Consider the following 8,874-nt stretch of genomic DNA (forward strand, 5'->3'; position numbering starts at 1 on the left):
GGAATACAATTTCGGATTGCATTTGCCGACATTTCTTTCAAATATTTGTACAGCCACCTATGATTTTGTGCATCATAGGCCAGGGTGCCAATGACGGCTGAAGGCGCGAAATTTGTACACTATTATCTGGGTGTATTGCAGTTACAGTCGTGGAATTGTTCTTTCCGAGATGTTGATACATACATTCCGGGATGTTCGCTTTTACAACCATAATGTAAGAAAGGCGGTAATTTTGAAAGTACAATGTCATTTTTCGAATTTTGGCGAGATGGTATCTCGTTAAAATCTTGAAAAGTATCCTTTAAAGGGCAAAAGCTCTGTAACAGACATGTTCCTTTCAGATGCTCATAATATTCTAAGTATGTGACGGTTCGATTTGTGGCTGATGCCAAATGTGACATGGTTTCAATAATTATCTTACAATTATCAGTATCATTATAGATATTGCCATGGTCTGGTCAATTAAATGCAAGTTTTCACCCACTTATGTGATGAATGTATGTTTTTTTCATTCTTATGTTTCTACATACTTAAAGTTGTCTCTTAATATCAACATTTTGTAAATGGTCTCGTTTCGCATTTTCTGAATAGTTTTAGAATCAAGAGACATGACAGCATGTATATCTTTAGTGTTAATACGTAATTAGACTGTTTAGCTATAATTTAATATAGTGCTCCAGTACCACAGGCGTTCGTGAAGTCGAGCGCCAAGGGTAGTATAGTTAAAGGGAACTACGGGTACGGTACTTAACAAGCGCCTGTGATCAATACGTAGTGCAGAGACGATGCAATGTTAACCAAAAGGTAGAAAAAGTCACTGCTGATTGCAGAACATTGCGTCAAAATTGTAAATCGATAGTTGTACCATTATTGATTTTAACCTTATCCGCGTCTCATAATTTGGGAAGAGAAAAATTATATGGAAGTATGACGAGAATATCAAAGCAGTTGTACATGCTGTTCAAGACGAGTTTTTTCACAAAAGATGAAAGAAATAACTTTATACTATGGCAAGCCAAGTGTTGCAAACTTCACTTGGCTTTCCATATATGCACGACATCATTCACATGAGTGGTCCCTGGAAACAAATACATAACGATACGACCAATACCTATGATAGAGGAAAATTTGTAAGGAGAAAGTGGTATTATCCGCAATTGAACCACAAAACAGGAGTCCATTGTCAATCCATTGAATACAGCTTAAATAGGCGAAAACGCTCGTCAGATTTTGACTCGTTATTATATATTTTAATCAATAAATAACACATTTCCATTCCTACGGTACAATCTGTAAAAATGATGTTCAATGCTCATCTTCTTTGAAATTCCAAATAATGAACGTTTGTCTACCCTTTCCTTGGATTTTACGATCCTTACACATCAGGACAAATTTAAAGAAGCCACCTTACAAGCATCTGTGTTTTTCTTGCATTAATTTCTGTGAAAAAAGTAGCATTTCAGTGGGCCAAGGCTTTGAACCACATGTTAAAGGGCATGTGTAAATGACGAGTGCATATACTGTGAAATCATACTCATTGACTTTTAATTTAGCAATATACGCTGATAGATAAAATCTGCTTACTTAATCCCTAGTGAATATGCATATTCATGTTTTTACAGCATCAAATAAGTGATCCTTTATCTAGAGTGAGCTGTCTGAAGTCAAAACATTTAAATATTGTAATTACGATTATGATTTGAGGTTACAGAAGATAACCGGAATTCATGGGCTTCCAACTACATAGTAGCGATATTCAGGCTTGGGTAAAAGTGCAGACACGGGCATCAGTCCATCAAACAGGGAGCAGCTGGAGTTGTTCACATCGCCGTAGCTTGAGTTATTCACTTCTCCGTAATGGAAGCTTCGACATCCGGGTGTGGAGACGCAAGCTCGAGCGCAGTCTATCCTGCTTAGCACTGTCATCTGATGCATCGGCGTCGATGTCTCCCCTAACCTGCCGATACCCACGCTTGTGAAATGGCTGCTTCTCGAATCTCCGTTCTCCTGGATCACTGTGTCTGCTGACAACGGAAAATATTTAAGACGAGAGAGTATGATCAAATGGTAATCACGTGAGAAAAACTTAAACTTACATCAGAGATACACAACAGTTATTGAGAAAACCTAAGGCTAAATGCCTGGTAGCTCCACGAACATAATTTTGTGTGATATTTTGTGTCTCATGAAGGATACTTGCCTTCCCCAGCTACAGATGTAACCTCGGCAGTTCAAAGTACAAAAGCATTAATTTTTGGGTAAATGGGGTAGGGGATCAAGTGGATACTTTTGGCCGAATACTGAGATCGAAAGTTCATTCCCACAAAATGATAGGATTGTGGTCAATAGTTGAGCAAGGGTCTAAAAATGGGTAAAAAAGTCAACATTTTAATAACATTTTCGTCGTCAAAAGGCGAAAAGGAGATTCAAAACCGCAGGATATGTGTGTACATCCTTACTATGGTAATGCTCCCACCACTAAAATTTAGTGTAACAATTGGAAGAGAACATATCTCTATTCAATGGTCCCAATCACCAAAGAAATGGACCGCTTGAAATGATTTTCTTTGTGTTTACTTCTTTGTTTTTTACGTCTTCCTGCTCAGGGATTAATGATTTTAGACAATGTGGACAACAGGAGAGCGTCATCGACGGTCTAGAACAAAACATGATCCCTTTTAAAGTCGATACGTTCAATATATCGATCGGTGTCCAAGGCATATATACGCTTAATATACATACATGTATACATATTTGTGTGAGTACAAAGTAAGATTAATTACATTTTAATTTTATGTTAATGTCTATAACGCTCTGCTATTGACATCAAGCTCTGCAGTTTCTCACGAGGACAGTTGTATATTTACGTATATAATTTTCGTTGAAATGTTCGGTCACAGCATTTCCAAGCCTGGCATAATACATTATAGAATGGTGATATGATTACGTTATTTGCCTGGATCATTTAAGCAATGTGCGTAATTTTAGTTCAGACAAATCACACATTTCTCTTGAATCTCCACGAATTCGATGTACCTTGCTGTATTGATACTGCGTTGCCCTCACACAGACGCAACACGTTCTTTAAAACATTGTCATTTTTTTATTTTAGATTATTTGTCAATTCATAAATGTGAAGGTCGTTAGCATGGAATTAGGGAAAGAGTATTTATTTTTAAACTAATTATCGGCCACGTACAAAAGAAGTTTTCAAGTGACATTCTGTCAGCAACGCCTCTCATACTAGATATTGATTTGTGCATTTGCAGTGATCGACTCTTTCAAATTACCACTTTGGTTTTCAGAAGAAATCGATTCGCATCTTTAACAATGTTTAAATTGCACCATAGATTCGCAATATGCGTGACGTTTTCGCAGTATATATTTGTTCCCAGTTTCTTGAGCTTGCACGCGATAATGGCACGCATGAGCAGGGATCACCATGCTACGGTTTGCCTTCTCTTGCCAGTCACTCGATATCTCTCCGTGCTTAGGTTTTGGATATGCCCATATAGTAGACTCATTACAATAAAGTACTTTTTGAATTTCAAAATGTTCTAATTGACATATCTTATATGATTTTGCTTAATGTTGATTTCTTTGACGAAACAGTAAAGTGGCAATCGCGGTTATTTAATGATACCAAATAATCTACACATAGTAGTTGTACGTAAATGTTTTCTTTTACAAGACGAAATAATGTTTAAGATTTCTCTATATGCGAAAGGCAGAAAATATTGATGACTTCCGTACTACATGTATGTAAGTGATGTACATTTTCCAATACGCTTGAAAAATCCAAATGTTGTATGTATTAGCACAGAGTAATATCATAGGCAGAGTGGCAACACTTGCATGCCTTTTGTTCCATGGTCGTCTCGGTAGACTATTGGCTTTTCATATTAAAATGAGCTTAAAAGGTGTTAAACTTTTTGGAGGCTTGGTTTGTGGTTGATAATTACACGAGATTATGCGAAACATACGACGAGATGGCATCGTACTGCCAGTCGCGTAGCAACCATAGTTACTTTGTGAGCTCTCAGGCCAGAAACACTGCCTCACGCCAATCAAAACATAACACGCCAGCAGTTTCATAAACATGTCCTTTCTTGGCGCACGTGTAAAAGACGGTATGACTGACCGTAAACCATTGAGTAAAACCAGACAGTATCGATAAAAGACTTTCAAATTTGGTTCAAACACACTCATTATATATTCATAAAAATATGAGAGGAATTTTTAAAACGGTAAACCCACTTTCCTGAAGCTCAAAACACTGTCGTTTTCGTCAGCACATCAATTCCGATCAGCACCACACGACAACAACAACACAAGCTTTGTCGAACATACTTTCGCTTAACAATTGGTGAAAATCCGAAAATTACCGAAGGGTGCATGGTCGGCACTCTTCGGAAAAGAGAGCCAAGAGCTTCGTGAGGCGAGGCAAACATGGATTGCTTACGTAACCGCTTCACGCCTTAAACAATAGCTGTTGCCACTCTGTCTATGATATTACTCTGTGGTATTAGTATGTAAATGTTGATCGCCCTCGGCGTTAATTCATTTTTGTACTTTAAGCCTTACCTCTATACTCAGGCGAAAATACTTTTAACAGGAACTCCGTGAAAGAGGACAGTAGTGGTGACCAAACCTATTTGGTTTTTGAGAATATGTGTATTTTCCCAACAATTTGATGATGATAAATGTCAAGAAAACCTTTTCGCGTGATTGAAGTAAATTTTAAATATTATTTAAAGCAAATGTATTCAGTGAGTAAAATAGCAAAAACTGGATCAGCTACAAGGTGCTAATAATCCTGCAATTTGTGAAATGTCAGTACTCGCGGCAATTTTGCAAATAACATCACCATCGATACCTGAGAATATTCTTTTGATTTCTTCTTACAAGGAAGAAAAACAAATTTACCATACTGGTTCTATATCATTTTGTTAACTTTTACAAATAAATCCCAAAGACACCTGTTAAATACTTATCTTATGTTGTGGGTTCGAACCCGATTGGAAGCTAGCCGTATTTTCTACCCTGGGTTGGTAACTCTGCTGGTGGACAGAATTGTCCCCGAGGTTATCGTTCGCCCAGTTAAAGCGAATCGGATGAATTCGTTTCTTCGCTTCGATAAAGTTTGTATGTGCGATGTGTGATAGTGAGCATGCGTGCGTGAGTGCTTCACGAACTCTACAACGTGTGGAGTGGTCTCAGTCAGAAAAATGTAACAACTTAGCCGGCTACTGAACCACTCTTTTTTGGGAGTGGAGATTTAGCCGAGCGGTTCTCTCTGTGGCCTCTCCGCTAGGCGACTGATGCCGTATGTTGTGGGTTCGAACCCGATTGAAAACTAGCCGTATTATTACTTACCAGTGCATGTTAGCGTATTCGGATTGAAAAATCCTTCCGGCGAGTCACACACGCATTCTCCACCGATGCAAGATCCATATCCGCAAGCTTTGTCCTTGTAACAAACTAAAAAAAAATATTCATCCATACAGAAATAAGAATGGAATTTCCTTTGTGTACACATGATCATACTTTGGTTATCCTTTCGCACAAAGTTAGTCATAATATTGGACATTTTTAATGCATTTCACTGACAATAAATTTGAAACTAAGGATTCACAGTAGCGTTATCACTTCCAGGAAGGAAGTTACCAGAATCCATTTACATGTGACAACCCAAGGCAACTGCAAGCTGCGACGTAGCAGCGACAGTTATCGTCAAAACTTCAATCTTTAACAAAATTGCGGCTGACTCGCAGCGTGTTTGCAAGGTTATATCTGATTGGTCGATTGTCACTATTCACAGCCACTTAGGGAGTCTATTTGTATTGTTTTCATTATATTGGTAAGATTCAGCCACCCAATTGGATAACAGCTTCGAAATCGCTGCGAGTCGCCCCCAAAATTGCCGCAAAAATGTTAATGTTATTGTTCTAAAATAATGTGTGGACACGGCAACTTATATACTGCGGCCTTTGATATGTCTATTGCAACGATGACGATGTCGATCTTGATAAATCTGCTTAATACTGCTTTTACTAGAAATATCAACGTTATAAATCCTTGGCCGTTTAAGTAAAGGGATAGTGCCACCTACCTGTACAGCTATAATCTATATCTATAGTCCAATATCGGTCACATCTACACACCCCTTCTGCTCTGCAGGTTCCATGAAGACAGTGTGCATCAGTTGTGCAGACCGCTGTTGAATATAGAATTGTACGTCATTTATGACCGGCAACTGTTCAATGAACTTTGGTAAAATATGCAAGGGAGCATATAAAAGTACGAAACTGCAACCTTCTAGAATTTGATAACGTGACCCTGGTATGCTTTGCAAATTCATATTTGCATCAAAATACTTATATGGCTAAGTATTCTTGAAGCTTGTATAAACAGAGCACTGCATGGAAGAACGGTCCGAAATAAATTTACAGGGTACCCACGCGTTTCTGGAATAAATTTGCACCAAACGTCTTTTTCGACACTACACTCTTCACGTCTCCATGAGCTGCCATCCAAGACGGGCATAACGTAGCACCTCCTAGATGAATCAACATCGTCCGTAGGGTTGGCGATCGTGTATTGGGCAACCGTTGAACGATCAGACAATTCAAACTGGCCGTCGACATCCATGGTGTTTTGACCGATCCATGGTATATTTCTGTGCTTAGTGAAAATAACAACGCATTTCACATATCGAGGGGACAGAAAATGGATTGATGAAGGACACAGAAATCAAAGTTACGTGGCAAAATAATGTGCAAGGATTCTGCAGACCTGAACCATTGATGTTTCATTTTTATGCATATGTACAATTATGGCCGTGTTTGACTGTCATCCAGTCATGGTATTTCATCATATCAGTATATATAGGGAAAAGTCAAAAATGCAAGTAAGAGAATGAAATGGGAAATAAGGTTATTGCACAACAACTGATATGTCCATTTACGTATATATAAACACAAACAAATATAGACAGACTTGTAACGCGGCATGCCTTTTGTTCCATGGTCGTCTCGGTAGACTATTGGCTTTTCATATTAAAATGAGCTTCAAAGGTGTTAAACTTTTGGAGGCTTTGTTTGTGGTTGATAATTGCACGAGATTATGCGAAAAATACGACGAGATGGCATCGTACTGCCAGTCACGTAGCAACCATAGTTACTTTGTGAGCTCTCAGGCTATAAACACTGATTCACGCCAATCAAAACATAACACGCCAGCAGTTTCATAAACATGTCCTTCCTTAACGCACGTGTAAAAGACGGTATAACTGACCGTAAACCATTGAGTAAAACCAGACAGTATCGATGAAAGACACACTCATTATATATTCATAATAATATGAGAAGAATTTTTAAAACGGTGAAACTCACTTTCCTGAAGCTCAAAACACTCCCCTTTTCGCCAGCACGTCAATTCCGCTCAGCACCACACGGCAACAACAACACAAAGTTTGCCGAACATACTTTCGCTTAACAATTGGCGAAAATCCGTAAATTACCGAAGGATGCATGGTCGGCACTCTTCGGAAAAGAAAGGCGAGAGCAACCTGAGGCGAGGCGAACATGGATGGGTTACGTAACCGCTTCACGCCTTAAACAATACCCGTTACAAGTCTGTCTGTGTTTGTCCGTGATATAAATTATAGATGTATGTGCACATATACGTATTCATGTGTGTGCGTTTTTCTGCGTGAATGTGTCATTTTTTGCAGCTATCGCACTCTTGTATATATGAAAGTCTTGCTTTGATTTCATCGATTGAACAGGGACAAACCTCGTATAATGTACACCAGTTGGCGATAACAGATCAACAGTTCAATTAAAATTGTCAAAGAATTATTGAGGTAACTGTCAAAATTATTTCTGTTCTTTTAAAAAACACCGGAGCACAATCGTGAGATCACAGATGTACCCCTTACCCTTGGGTCTTTGTGATTACTTCAGCAAAAAAAGCGTAATTGTCTTCCTCGTCCAGAATATCTACAATTTTGCCAAGACCCGGTGCAGCGTTATTGCAGTGGTTGGGTACGGTAGACCACGTGGACACAGTCAGTAAAGGTCCATAGCAGAATCCTGTATGCGGATTCAAAACGGGGTCGTCGGATCCGAGGCCCAGCGAGCCCGTGTACGGACACACTGTAAAGACAACATAGCAAATACAGACAACACCCAAACCCGTAATGGATAACTTTGTCACTCAACAGATAGGAAACCACACGTGGTATGTTTGCAAAATTCAACTACGACACCTCTTATTTTGATTGTTTACGGTGTTTTTGTTTTTGTTATTTGGTTTTGGGCTTGATCTTTTTTTATCGTTGCTTTACTCTGTGTCTGATTTCGATATGTGCGACCTCAACGTTCAATAAATCCAAAAACCAGAAAATGTATTATTTACACTTATTTACTCTATTGACACGGACCTGTGCATTAGACTTTCTACACAAAGTGAATGTTTTCAGAAGATCCCTTGGGTCAGACTACATAGTGAAGCATTCTACTTTATCCTTCCTTTTAGTTTTTACTGATACCATGGAAGTATTGTTCAAGGTTTTTGACATGCTTCAGCTCGTATCTATGGTCAGCTTGTTGCGGGTATGTTTACGCCCCTCACACTTCCCCTACAAAATGCAAAGTTTTACTGAACTTACATTGATCTGCCTCCCTTAACCACTTGGTAACACGAGGAGAGAGTGAGTCATGCAGGAAGTCATATCCCTCACGACAAATGTAGCCCGCCTCTCTACCGCAGTGAACATTGAACCATTTTCCGTTATTATCTTCCTGAACACAAAGTTTTTCCGGGTCGGCCTTCGGTTGACCTGGTGCCCAGGGAACTGGGTCAGATATT

General features: G+C 39.0%; 1 long non-coding RNA gene across 1 annotated transcript; it reads right to left on the reverse strand.

Moving 5' to 3' along the window:
- Positions 1-1,228: 1,228 nt before the first annotated feature.
- On the reverse strand, positions 1,229-6,222 carry LOC139146093 (uncharacterized). Its single transcript, XR_011555077.1, has 3 exons — positions 6,113-6,222; positions 5,377-5,481; positions 1,229-2,024 (listed from the first exon to the last, which is right to left on the reverse strand). It is a non-coding gene; the product is annotated as an uncharacterized lncRNA (long non-coding RNA).
- Positions 6,223-8,874: the final 2,652 nt, after the last annotated feature.

Source organism: Ptychodera flava, chromosome 12 (assembly GCF_041260155.1).
Source record: "Ptychodera flava strain L36383 chromosome 12, AS_Pfla_20210202, whole genome shotgun sequence".
NCBI classification, from domain to species: domain Eukaryota; kingdom Metazoa; phylum Hemichordata; class Enteropneusta; family Ptychoderidae; genus Ptychodera; species Ptychodera flava.